At 62.1% G+C, this 14,073-nt stretch overlaps 1 protein-coding gene across 1 annotated transcript in view; it reads right to left on the bottom strand.

Moving 5' to 3' along the window:
- Positions 1-13,686, bottom strand: part of NACC2 (NACC family member 2) — an 89,209-nt gene extending 75,523 nt beyond the window's left edge. The window contains exon 1 of the mRNA XM_034929499.3: positions 13,532-13,686. The gene's annotated coding sequence lies outside the window, so the exon portion shown is untranslated. The remainder of the gene's footprint in view (positions 1-13,531) is intronic.
- Between the last annotated feature and the right edge of the window lie 387 nt (positions 13,687-14,073).

Genomic DNA, 14,073 nt, shown 5'->3' with positions numbered 1-14,073 from the left:
CCAGGGAGGGCAGCTGCGGCCCCCAGGCCAGGAACACACACAGCCCCTCCTGGCTTGGGCCCCGGGGCACCATCCCCACCAAGTGGCGGCAGCAGCTGGCCCCTGACCAAGCTCCCTCTACCTGGATGGCACCTGGCCCAGGTAACCAGGCAACACCAGGCTGAGGGCAAGGCGGGGAGGGCAGCCAGCCCCCACCCCCGCCCACCGGACCCCTGCTGTCTTTGCACCGCTTCTCGCAGTCCAGCCCACCTACAGCAGCACCCCGAAACCCCAGGGCTCCTGCAGAACTCAGAGATCAGGGTGGAGCTGACGCGAGAGCCAGGCTGCAGCAAAGGCCGATCTGCCCTGGCCAGGGCCTCCAACCTCCCTGGGCCCATTTCTCCTTTCACAAAATGGGGGCACCAGCCATTCTCCAAAGACTCTCCACCTGAACACGACCTGCCGGGGCCCTGGGTCAGCTCATCACTGAAGCAGGTGACCGCCCAGGACTCCCAGCAGAAGGGAGAGGTGGGGCTGAGGGATGCCCCCTCTGCCCGTCTCCCCAGGGTCTTCACCCTCAGGACCATCGGTGTGGCCACGCCACGGCCTGACGGAAGGGGGCGGGGAGCCTCAGGTCCCACACAGGCTTGGGAAGCAGAGGCCACCCCAAGGCCAAGTCCGGGCTCTGCCCCGCCTGTGCCACGTGCTGAGCCGGCGGATGGGCCTCCGGGATGCTCAAGTTCACCTGCCTCCCCACCATGCCTGTGAGAGGTCTGGGCAGGTGTGCACAGGGCCGAGCTGATGGTGGCCCTCACCTGTGAGAGGTCTGGGCAGGTGTGTGCAGGGCGGAGCTGACAGTGGCCCTCATCTCAACGGGGTCACCATCCATGAAGCACTGGGTCTGGCCCTCGGAGCCCGACAAACAAAACCAGGTAGAGCCGACGCGTCTTAGCAGGTGCTGCTGAGCTGATGGAGACCCTCCACCCGCCAGGCCCGCGCTGCCTCCACGGACCTGCCTCCCAAGAAGCACCCCTCCTGCCAGCACCCAACCCCAACAGGGGCGCAGCCCTCAATCCAGCGTGTGCACCATCAGATCACGGCCCCCTCCCCCCGGCGGGTGGGGCTGGCTCTTGGCCAGCGGATCCCACGGACGCCCCGTTCTCTGGGTGTTGACTGCCCTCCTTCTCCCCAGAAGGAAAGACAGACGCCATCTTCCATAAGCAGCTGAGTGTATTTCTGCTCATTTCCCACCGTGCATGGCCCTCTCTACGCCTAGGATTTTGTGCTGCCTGCCTCACTCCTGCCAGATATCAGGGCGAGGGGGAAGATGCCGTGTTTTACGGCTGTCATAACTTCTGCCCCATTAGACATCTACACTCACATGAAAGCGACCAGATTGATCTCCTGACGACCGAGCACTTCACACGGCAGAACCTTTCTGGCACTGCAACAGAAACCTGAGGGCCCTCTTCCTCGATGCCAGAAACGGGGCCACCCTGCTGGAGCGGAGGCTGTGGGCATCACACGCTCCCAGCAGAAGAGCCAGTGGCCACAGGGCTCAGGGGAGCTGGTGGGGGTCAGAGCCCCTGGGGAGCTGCTCTCCTGAGTCCAGCCATGGTCAACGCTTCACCCCAACCTGAGCCTAGGCACGCGGACGTCATCTTCTTGCTCAGGGAGGCAGCACCGCCCTCCCTTCCTTCCCAGGCTGGGTTGCAGGGGAGGCAGCCACAGAGAAGAGGGAGTGGGGCAGGTGGGCACTTTGGCCTTCACCCCTGTACTAGGAATAGCATCTCTCCAAAATCCACATGCACCCCAAACTCGAATGTGACTGTATTTGGAACTAGGGTCTTTGCAGATGTAAGATCAAGTTCACATGAGAGCTTCCCAGATTTAGGGCAGGTCCAGAGGTGTCTTCTGAGAAGGGAAAACGCGGACACCTGTGAAGAGCGCCGTGCAGAGGCCAGGCTGAGACTGGCACAAGACGAGCATGAGCCCAGGGCACCACAGGCGGCCGGCACCACGCTGCGGAGGCAGGCGGGGGCCCCGAGACACTGTGGCCTGGGGCTTCTGGCCTCCACCGCTGTGCAAGAAGAAATTCCTGCTGTTTCAGGCCTCCCCACCCCTCCACCTGTTAGTGGTGCCACGTTCCGGCCGCCCACGACATTCACCTCGACCGCTGCTGAGGGGACCCCCGGCCTGGCTGGGTTGAGGGCAGATCTTCTCAGACAGATGATGTCCACCAAGAACCTGGCTGGCCCAGGCAGCTCTGGGGCCCAGAGACAGATGCAGTCAAAGCTGAGAAAGCCTCTCCGCCTCACCCCAACTTCTCCCGCATCACTGGGTAGGGAGACCCAAGACCTGGCCACAACCCCATCTCCTAGTTCCTCTACAGCCCCACAGCCTGAGGAAGAGCGGGGAGGTGGGGAAGGTGGTGCTCGCTGAGGGTGTCCCTCACTCAGTGGCTCCAGGGACAACTGAGGGACATGGATCCAGCCAGGAGGGGACCCCTCTTTCCAGGAGCAGTGGGTTCCGATGAGACCCTCAACACCCACTCACTAACCTGCAGCCTCCCCGCTCCCAGGTCAAAGACCTCCACACCCAGACCTGGTCCTGGGTAGCCAACCCCTCCCCTGCTGCATGCCCCAGCCCCTCCTGTGTCCAGCCCTGTCCCCATGCACACCTGGGGCCTTCACCAAAGGCGGGTTGCTGGAGGGTTGCTTCCGAGACTCATCCATCACACAGACACTTCCTACGCAATGTCCGGTCTCCAGCTGGTGGGGCAACGTCCAAGAAGGCGGTATCTCTGACGTCCCTGCCCAAGACGCCAATCACCAGGAGGCCACCAACAAACCCACCTCGAGGGTCCATCTATCAAATCTGTCAAACTGGCCCAGACCCCGGAGTCAGGGTCACGAAGGCCATGGAAAGGCCACAGAATACACCAGGCTGGAAGAGCCTAGAGACACAGCAAGACTCAAACAGACGCGCACGCCACGTCCACAGCGGCAGCACCAGACAGCCAAGAGGCAAGTGGCCCCAGGGTCCGCCAATGGGTGACAGTCAAAGGAAATGGCGGCGGGCGCACACACACACATACATCACGCAGCCTGGAGAAGGGACGGGCTCCGCCACTCCCTGCAACCCGGAGGAGCCGTGGGGACAGGGTGCGGAGCAAATGAGCCAGTCACACGAGGACACCCCCTGTGGGACTCCACTCACATGCAGTCCCGGAAGCAGGCCCACAGAGACAGGAAGTAGAAAGGTGCCTGCCAGGGGCTGGGGCAAGGATGGGGAGTTTGTGTCTAATGGGGAAAGGGGTTCAGTTTGGGCAGATAAAACAGTTCTAGAGATGGTGCTGAGGGCAGCACAAAAATGTGCATGCTTCATTCCACTGAAAAAGCTAAAACGGTAAATTTTATGTATAATTAATCAGAAAGTTTTTAAAATTTGAATTTATAGCCTGGGCAACATAGGAAGACTCCATTTCTACAATTTTTTTTTTTTTTTTTGCGAGACTGAGTTTCGCTCTTGTCGCCCAGGCTGGAGTGCAGTGGTGCCATCTCAGCTCACTGCAACCTCCGCCTCCAGGGTTCAAGTGATTCTTGTGCCTCAGCCTCCTATGTAGCTGGGATTACAGGTGTGAACCACTGTGCCCGACCCAAAAAAATTTTTTTAATTAGCCAGATGTGGTGGTGCACAAAATTTTTTTTAAATCAGCCATGTGTGGGGATCCACACCTATAGTCCCAGCTACTCCAGAGGCTGAGGTGGGGAGATCACCTGAGCCCGAGTTTGAGGCTGCGATCGCACCACCGCACTCCAGCCTGGGCGACAGAGCAAGACTCTCAAAAAAAAAAAAAAAGTTTTTAATTAAATTTAAAGAGACTCAACAAGTAACTGTACTGAGGGGTCTGCACTGGATCTGCTGGTGTAAGGCCAGGAGGGGCCTGGGAGGCGGCTGCCAGGGGGTGGGTACAGGCGGGTGGCGGGCAGCCCTCTGCCCACACTGGAACAAGACACACAGGTATGCAGGGGAGGTTTACTCTCAAATCATTCGGGAAAATGTTCTTTGTATAATACTTGACATTTTTCTGTAGGTTTAATTACTTTATCTTTTACCTTTTTTCTTAAACATCTGAAGCAAAGTCCCCACCTGCCAATGCTGGGTAGCCAGGTGGGGTAGGTCCCTCCACAATCCTGAACTCACTGTGGAAACAAGGGGTTGGCAGAGCCCAGAGGCCGGGCGCCGTGCAGGGCAGCTCCAATGGGAGGGGCTGGCAGAGCCCGGAGGCTGGGCACTGCACAGAACGGCTCTGATGGGAGGGGTTGGCAGAGCCCAGAGACTGGGCACCGCGCAGGGCAGCTCCGATGGGAGGGGTTGGCAGAGCCCGGAGTCCGGGCGCCACGCAGGGCAGCTCCGACGGGCAGGAGCCGCCTCCAGGCCCTTCACCTCAGGCTGGAGAAAACCAAGTCACCCCTGGGGACCCTTGTTGGACATTCTAAAAACCTTCCGAAGCCACTCCCTGAATGTGGCCAGGACCCTCCATGGGCCTTCAGAGCAGCAAAGCGCAGTGCCTGCCTTCCTGTGAGAGAACCCCCACACCGTGCAGCTGGGGACAGGATGAAGGGCACATGCCCCCCGAAGCCTCCCACTCAGAGCTGGGAGGGGTTTGGGGGGTGGGGGTGCCTCTGTTTTCCTGCATCATCAGGAGCCTGGTGAGGCCTAGGGCTGAGCCCTGGGGCAGCTGCTGGTCTGGATGGCACCGGGCCTGGCTCTTGAGGTCCCAGGTCTGCGAGCGGCTGGGCTTCCCTGAGGTCTGGCTTGGTGTGGGCCCCAGGGACGTCGCATGCCCCCAACTTCCCGACAGCCGTCTGCCTGCCAGCACCCAGCCACGGTCCCACCCCGGGCTCCACTGTGACCCACACGCTGTCATTTCCAGGCCACTTCCTATGACATGGACTCACCGCCTAAACTGGGTTACAATAATTAACACGAATCCTGTTCCCAAACTTACATAACCGCAGATGACAACGCCGACTCCTAGGAAAACCCTCCCCGACCAGTGGCCCCGTTTCCCTCCCACGACCCCCGCTCAGCTTGGGCCTGGAGCTGGCCAGCTGCACTGGTTTCATGCCGGTCCAGGTGCCATCCCAGCAGCGGCTGCTGTCTGTGCCTGGCTCCTCCCACTGTCCTGGGCAAGTGCAGAGCCAGCTCCCCAGTGCCCTCTACGCACTAAAGGCTTTCTGCCCCTCCCACACCACACCGGGGGTTCACATCTACCTGACCCTTTGAACGCGGCCTTATTTGGAAACAGAGTCTTTACAGATATCATTAGTGAAAGGTAAGATGAGATATCCCGGATTTAGGGTGGACCCTAACACGCATCCTTACAGAAGGGAGAAGTTTGGACACAGATGCACAGAAGGAAGGTGGCCGTGTGAGGACAGAGGCAGAGACTGGGCCCATGATCCCACATGCCAAGAAAGGCCCAGGACAGTGGCAGCCTTGGGAGCTGGAGGGCGGCGTGTGACAAAGTCTCCCTCAAAGCCTCTGGAGGAACCAGCCCTGAAGATGCACAGAGTGTCAACTCCAGGCCTGCAGAACTGGGACAGGAGCACTCTCTGAGGCTTCCTGCCACCAAACCTGTGGGCTGTGTCGTGGTGGCCCCAGGAGATGGATACCCTGCCCCCCTCCAACACACCCCAGGGTGCTGGAAAAGCCCCTTCCCTCCTCCTGGCCTGTCACCTGCACAGCTGCAAATAGACACCCTGCCCTCCTGGAGCTGGCAGACTCCCACGGGGACCCCCAGAGCGGCATTCGCAGGGGTCGGGCCAGCCCCACTGGAAGGGAGGGCGACAGAGCCAGTCCTCGCAGGGCCCGGCTGGGGAAGGGCCCCGCAGCTTCTGGGGCCGCCTGGGAGCCCTCTCTGGGTCTGCCTTGGGCTGGCCCTAGACCTTCCTGGTGACCAGAAAGCAGGGTACAGTACCCCATTCGGAGCTCACAGCGGGAAAACTGAGACCCAGGGAGGCCATGGTGTTTGCCCAGCTTCCACCGCAGCACGGGGGGAAATGAGGCTCGAATCCCAAGAGAACACTTGCTCTCCAACCCTGGAAGTGGCTGCTCAGCTGAGGACAGCCCAGGATGGCACCGGCAAGATCCCCAACGAGGCCCCAAGCGCCCTGTCCTCCCCAGTCTGAGCTGCTCGAGGGAGGGCAAGCCCTCCCCGTCCCTCGTCTGCTGCCCAAGGCCGGCCATGGCCCAGGCAGGCCCAGTTTCCCACCCCGGGGACTCTGCTGGGAAGTTCCGGGAGGTGACCTGGGGACTCTGCTGGGAAGTTCCGGGAGGTGACCTGGGGACTCTGCTGAGAAGTTCCAGAGGTGACCTGGAAGATGGGCACCCCCAGTGGCTGTCATCTCATGCACGGAGGTCAGCAGTATTCGGGGACTGTCGGGCTTGTACGGTCTCCAGGTGGACACTGGTTCAGAGAGAGCATCAGCAGCCCCTTGGCTGTGCAGGGTCAGCGGAATTTTGCTCTAAACGTGCTCTGTCCGACTCCCTTCCAGTGGGACGGAGCCTCTGGGGAGAATCTTCAATCTGGGAACTGTACCACTGCCCACCTCAGGCCCAGATGGAAGGGATGACGGGGGCAGGGGACACACTGTACTCAGCAGGGTGGGAGGGACCCTCAGACCCCACTCCCTGCCTCTCTCCCCTAGGGCACAAGTTTGAGTCCACACAGCAATGCTGGATCCAAGCCACCGTCCACATCTTTCCCGGTAGCTGCCCCTGAGCCCCTGGAAGCTGCAAAGCCACAGTGGTCAGTCGGCAGGACGAGCCACTGCGCATGGAGATGGCCCAGTCCGTGGCCAGGGACTCTTTCTCGGGGGCACTTGGGGCTCGTGAGGACCCAGGTCCGGTGACCACCGCAGTCAGCCATGGTTAACCATCAGCAGGGGCTTCACTGCCATCCCAACCACGATGGCCTCGTTGAGGCCCCCACCCAGCCGGCCAGGAGGCATCGTGGTCTGGGGTCACTGAGACACAGGGAGGCAAAGGACTTGGTCTTTCCTGACCCACTGCTTCATGCCTCCTAGGGTCCCCTCGCCACAGATGAGGGCTCAGGCCTGGGCGTGGAGGGCGGGATGGGCAGAAAGGACAAGGGCTGGGCTGTCCCACAAAGGGACCTACCCCAAGCCCCGAGGGGAGCCAGCCCAGCCCCCGGCATCCTGGGGGAAGGTTTCCCGGAGGAGACAGCAGGCAATTTGCATAATATTCTTTGCAAGTTAATATCAGCCTCTGATAATGATCTCGGCATCGCGTGGAGCGGCTGAGGCGGCTGTTACAACACTAAGTAATCATATTTTAAATTATGTTTCCCTTTATAGAAAGGTGTTGCAAAAACACACAGACACGAAATCTGTCTGTTGCAGCCCCGCTGCCAACCACCTGACCAGCTTTCGGTTACGCGGTTACGTTTGCAGCACTGCAGCCCGGGAGAACCAGCGGGGCGGCAGCCACAGGCTACCCCCGGGCCCCCACCCAGAGCCTCCCCCTGCCAGGGGACCCTCCCAGCTGGGGACCCCACCCAGATCTGAGCCAGGCTCTGGCCAGGGCCCAGGGCCTCAAAGGAGGACCCACGGGCCACGTCTTCCTGAGGTCCCCACGGCCCTAGGAGGGAGACAAGGGGGCTCCCCCTCCCCATAGCCACCCCCCTTGCTAGAAATCTAGCACCCGCGAAGGCCTGACTTCCAGGCGAAGGGTAGGGGGTACAGACTTCAGTGAACTCAAGGCCCTTCAGGTTCTGCTCTGCCTGAGCCTCCATGTCACCCCCCACAACCCCACCTGGTGGGGGGCTCCTGTTAGCCCCTCCCCCAGCGCTGGGGGCCTCTCCCCAAGAAGGTGAACCCAGCCTCGGGGTGCCCTCCCTCCTCTGAGGCTCCCCCAACTCATGTACCTCTACACCACTTGGCACATCCACAGTTGGGGGAGGCCCTGGGTGACCCCTGTCCCCATTCAGAACGGGGGACCCCAGCCCCAACAGAGCGAGTCATGTTCTTCTACTTTCCCTCTTCATTTAGGAGCCACGGCCGACCACTCAACCTCTATTTTCTTAAAAGCTTTTTTTTTTTCCTTTTTTATTAAAAAAAAAATCCAATTATAGCACAAATCTCTCAGCAGGGGTCAGTGTGGAATAAGAATAGCCAAAGTTAATGGACATGACACAGGCAAGATTAATGCCTAAAGGGTTTCAAAAGTTGTGTGATACGGATTTCATTAACATTTTAATTGTAATGTATCTTTTTAATCTTCTCTCACCCTAATGGCTTTATATCCAAAAAAAAAAAAAAACAAGAATAAACTGCTGACAACAACAAAAAGTATCAATATACAACATTTAACACAGGCGCTTAGCTGTGCAATGGAAATGAAATTAAATGAGCAAAACTCTGTTAAAGCTGATTTTTTAACAGCACAAAAGTCAAGAATTCAGCAAAGATGGTACTTCCCCTTTCTTGGCACAGACACCAACTGGGTGGTAGAAGGGAGACAGGCACAGCCCCCGAGGCAGATGCCCAGGGCCTGGGTGGGGGCCCTGGCCAGAGGGGATGCCTCAGGGGTCCCTAGGAGGAGGAAGATGTGGGACAACTTCCTTCTGCTCCGATCCAAAGGCAGGGCCAACGCTGACTCCCTCCAAGACCGCCCCAGAAGAACCAAGGAAGGCCCACAGCTGCCCCCTGACTCCAGGCAGTGCCCAGGAGTGAGAAGGTAACTCCTCCAGAAAACACCAGCACACTGGGAGGAGGCCCCAGGACAGTAGGGGTGGGGAGGGAGCATCTAAAGTGTCACTGTAAACAGGGGGGCACTAGCATTTTGTGGGGTGGGGGCTGGGTTGCTAGCAAGTCTCCTCTCAGCAGGCACCCAGCTCCCAATGCCCTCCGTGAGGGACCCCAGGCAGCTCTGGCCAACAGCACAGCCCGGATTCCAGCCTCCAGATTCCAACATCAGCTCCTGAAATGTCCTCAAGCCTGACTATGGAGGGCTGGGGGGATTTTTATTTTCAATCAACAAACATTTCTTGAGGCCTGACTATGCGGAGGCTGATGCTCTACCCCTTCACAGACTACCAGGGAGGCCACCCCCAGCCCAGGGCCGGGCTGCCCTTGGGGCCCCGGTGGCTGAGCTGGGGCCGGCCAGCCCTGGGCTTGGGAGACATCCCTGCAGCATGGCTTGCCGTTCACCCCAGTGACTATATATGGGCACTTTCAGGCCCCTTTGTTCCCCGCCCCCAGCCCTGCCTGCTTCCCAGGCACAGGGGCAGGAGCTGGGCGGGCCCAGGAGCTCGCGGCCATCCATGGCCCTGTGCCCTCCTGGATGCCAGGGCCCCGCACTGGGGGAGGGGAGATTCCTTTAGAGAGACCCGGAGCCAGCCTCTCCTCCCTGTGGGTCCCTGCAAACAACGTCTGGAGAAAAGCCTGCCTCTCGTTCTCCCGGGAGACTCCATGGCGGCCTCCTCTTAAAGGGTAATGAGCCTCACATGGGATTCAGCGGCTTCAGTGGCCCAACAGCCCCCAGGCCAGCCCCAGCCGGCATGAAGGCGGAAAGGCCGGGCTGCCCACATTCAGCCTCCAGCTCCTCGGAGGAGGCAGAGGATGCTACTCTGTAGCAGGATGGCCTCAGGGAGGACGGGTTCCTCACTCAAGGTCACACAGCCTGGGCTGGGCGTTCTCCCAGGAGACCTGAGCCCAGGGTTCTGGCTGCCAAGTGCTCCAGTGAGGACCCAGGCCCAGCAAGCAGACACTGGGGATGTGGTGGGGCCCCAGGAGCCCTGGGTCAGGGTCCCAAATGCCCTCCCCTACTCAGACTAGCTCCCAGCCTGATCCCCTGTGTGGACAGGGGTGAGTGCCGGTCCCGGAGTTCATGTCCCCAAATGACAAGCAACCAATACTTCCAGACAGATGCCTTCACACCCGCCCACTGCGCTCTGCTGAGACCCTATACAAGGGTGTGTGCTTCCAAAACCCAAACCGTAAACAGCAAACGCAGGAAGGCCACAGCTGAGGGAGCTGGGGCTCCCAGCAAATGGGCAGCTGCAGGTGACACAGTAAGGAGCCCCAGCCAGCCAGGAAGCATATTTTACAAATGATCTCATCTCACCAAGAGCCAGGACTGGTGAGAGCAAGGATTTGCTTAAAAAAAAAAAAAAAAACAACAAAAAACAAAAAAACAGAGGTCACCAGGATCCCTGCCCTGTGAGAGAGGCGGGGGCAGGCGTGGAGCAGCAGCCCCTGGCCTGGGTAACCTCGCTCCCCGGCCCCCACAGCCAAGGCCCAAACAACCTTCCAGTCACATCTCCTCTGTGACTCTGGACAGGCTGAAAGGGAAACGAGATCCACCTGGGGATTAGGGGGCGCCTCAGGGAGGCCGGTGTGGGGGCCACACACAGCTCTGAACTGGGGCCCAGTGGGGAGACAAGAGTAGAGAAACGCTGGCCAAGCTCCCCCACCCAAAGCCCGACTGCCCACCTCTGGGAGGACCAAGGGCGTGCCCAGAGAGGGTGCCAGGAAAGGAACGAAATGCTGGGGAGAGGGCACTTTGGGGAAGGCCCAGGACCCAGGGAGCTGGGTCTGCAGACACTCACCGCCGCGGAGCCTGACCGGAGATGGGCTGAGAGGCCCCAGTGAGCCAGCTCTACACAGGTTCCCAAGACCCCTCATCAGCCCCCAGTGAGACCAGACCCAGTCAGACCTCATAAACTCCCGCACCTGCCCACATGCATCAGACGGCGGCTCAGGTCCAACGTCCAGACGGGCTAGCGCTACTTCTCTCCTGCCTTGGAGGGCGCTCCACGGCCTCACACCACAGGGCTTTGCTTCTCCTTCGAGCCACGCCTGGAAGCCCAGCCCCAGGTTTCCTCAGCCTAGGCCAGAAATGTCACCCTGAAGTGGAAGGTGGCCTACCTTGTCCTCAGAACCACAATGGGAGGCTGGTCAGCCTGGGCCACTGAGGCAGGGACATGTGCTACCAAGGTGAAGGTGGACTGGGCCGGAGGAGCAGCAGAATCAGGGGGCCCCATAGTGAAGTTCCCAAATGTGTTCGTTACACTGGGGTCTGTAGAAGGCCTTGGTTCTCCGGAGAAACATGCTGGTGTATCCTGGGGTAAGGGGTGCCACCTGCTGCCCCCCTGTGGACTCGGACCCTCATCCCACCGGCCACAGTCCAACTGCATCTCGGAACCCACTGCGTGACCCTGCAAAGGGGATGGAGTGACCCCAAGGGGCTGTGAGATGCAGAGAGGCAGCCTGGGGACAGTGTGTGGAGGTGGCTAGGACAGGGCTGGCTGAGGAAGGAACATGGGCTCTGCCCCACTGACAGTGGCTGGGGCCACTGGGCACTCGGTGCCCTGTGCGTTCCAGGGACACAGGTCAGAGGCACAGACCTCAGAGGAAGGGGCACAGGGTGGAACCCTGGGAACTCAACATCCCGGAAAGGACAACACCTTGGTTCCCCATTCCATCCCTCGGGCCTGGGAGACCACACTGCCCACAAACCAGGAAAGCAGGACTCCGGAGGCAGAGGCCAAGAGGAGCGCAGGCCTGGAAGAACCGCTCAGCACCAAGATCGTCACTGTTGTTTCATGAATAATGCAGCCTCATGCTTTAATTGGAAAACAAAGGGAGGATTGAAGAATTTTTTAAAAGTCACCACTAGCCCCCTGCCCAGGGCAGAGAAGCCCTGCGCACCCTTCCAGCAGCCGGTGGTAAAGAACAGAGCCTGTTCTCGCAGCCTGTAGCAGCCCAGCTCCCACTGCTCCCAGCATGAGATCTCCCGGGTGGCTCCCCGGCCGCAGCGGCCGCCTTCCCGCCAGGCCAGGGCCAGCACCATCGAGCCCTGGGTGTGACCACTGCGAAAGGATCCCTGGCCACTAAGAAGTGACAAGTGATATCTTGTTCCACTTTCTGTGCCCATTCCAAGTGGCTTTGCCGAAAGGACAGGGGGCCACCACCTTGGGTGGCAGCTCCTTTTATTTCCTCCCCTTGGACTCTGGCCCAGCTACCACCCAACAGTGACCCCAGGGGAAAATGCCAAGAGGCCTCTTGAAGGGAGGGGCTGGGAAAGGCCCCACAGAGGACCAGAGGGGTGCTCCAACGGTGGCCGGGAGAAGAAGGGGTGGGTGGCTGAGAGGTGGCGGGTGGGGCGGGGGCTGCCTGAACCTTGACCTAACTCTAGGCGCCCCTGCTGGGGGGTGCTACAGGCTAAAACACCCTGCAGAATGCTGAGCTGAGTGTCCCACTGGAGAACAGGAGGGAAGGAGGTCAGGAGCCTGCCAGACGAAAAGAGGGGTGGGTGAGAAGGGGCGCCCTGGAGGGCCACGGACTCTGGCAGGAGAGTGCGGCCGCGCTGGCGGGGGGGAACACCAAGGTGCACGCGCTCCCGGAGGCAGCTCCACGGGATGGGAGTCCGGGCTGCCTTGGGCACCCCCGGGTCAGCACCCCCGCCACACACAGGAAGGAACGCGCAGCAGAGAACACAGCTCAGGGCACCCAGCGGCCCAGGGAGACGGGCCCACCAGCACGTGGGTGAAACACCTCCAATCCGGAGGCCCCGCGCGGGGGTTGGGGGAGGGAGTGGAACGGCCTGGGAGGCCAACTCCAGGGACCGGGCCTCGCGGCCTTCAGACCCACAGGTTTAAGCGGCTCCACGACGAGAGTCCAAGACCAAACTTCCCCCAGAGCCTGGCAGAGGGGCTGGGAGGTGACCTCTGACCTCCGACCCCACACGATCCCAGCAAGAGAAGCAGGAAACTCCGTCGGAAGGCCTCGGTCCGCCCTGGCCGTGCGGGGTGCGCGGCGGGCCCCGGGCTCCGCTGAGTTTCTTAGAGAAGGGGCTGGGGCCCCCGACCTCAGCTCCGCAGAGGCACAGAAGCTGGCAAGAGGCAGAGCCCCCTCCCCCTGCGGCCGGACCCCAGTTTCTCCCCAGGCTGGGGCCCGCGTGGGGGAGGAGCGGGAGGCGGTGACGACCCACGAACGGGCCCACCTGGACCGGGAGGGCGAGGCGCGGGCCCGGCAGGGCCAGGCAGCTGCGCAGATGCGCCGGGAGGGGTGGGTCCCTCCGCCCTGGCCCCGGGCCAGTCCTGCCCGGGCTTCCCCACCCGGAGGGCTGGATCGGCCAGTCGGGTCCCTGGGGAGGCCGCGCGGGTCCCCAGAAATCCAGGGAAACCCAGCAGGCGGCGGGGAGCGCCCCGGGACGCCCGGAGCCGGGGTCTCCCCGAACGCGCGGCGCGGCGTCCCGGCCCGGGGTCGCGGGCGCCTCCGCCGGGACCCCCCGTCCCCGCCCGGCTCCCCTCCGCGGGCTCCCGAGGCCGGTTCCCGCGCGCACGCCCGGGCCGGCGCGGAACTCGGCCGCACCCGCCCCGCGCGGCCGGCACTGCGGCAGGGGGCCCGCGCCAAGTTAGGCGGCCGCGGAGTTTGCGGGAAGTGCGGGCCCGGCCCGCGGGACGACCCCGCCCGGCGGCGTAACCCGGGGGCGGCCGCGCGCGCCAAGTTGGCGGTACCTGCGGGCGCCCGGCCCGGTCCGGCCTGGGCAGCTGCGGCGCGCCGCCCGCGGCAGGAAGTGCTTGGCGTCCCGGCGCTCCGGCTCCCATGGACTTTCTCCGACCTCGCCCAGCACCGGCGGCCGCACCGCGGCGGGGGCGGGGCGGCGGCGGGGGAGGCGCCCGCGGGCCGTTAAAGGGACAGCGCGCCGGCCGCGCGCGCGCGCACTGGCAGCCAGGTGGGCTCCCGGGGTCGGGGCTGGGGTCCGGGGTCCGGGAGGGTCCCCAGTGGGGGCCGGCGGGGCGTGGGGAACCCCGAGCGCGGGGGAGGGGAGGCGGCAGCTCCTCGCCCCTCGCGCGTCGTCCTTCCGGAGCTGCCGGCGGTCTACCCTGCGCGGGACACCCGGCGGGAGCCGGACGCCGCGGCGCAGAGGACGGGGATCGGTGGCCGGGCCGGGAAAAGACCTGGAGCGCCGCCCTCCGCCCTCCCCGGGCCCCGGCCTCGGCCGGACTCGCTAAGCCCGGGAGAGCCCCCGGGCCCCCATACCCCGCCCCCGGGCCTC

The sequence above is a fragment of the Pan paniscus genome, chromosome 11, assembly GCF_029289425.2.
Source record: "Pan paniscus chromosome 11, NHGRI_mPanPan1-v2.0_pri, whole genome shotgun sequence".
Lineage (NCBI taxonomy): Eukaryota > Metazoa > Chordata > Mammalia > Primates > Hominidae > Pan > Pan paniscus.
This window is presented reverse-complemented; position numbering and strand designations above follow the sequence as displayed.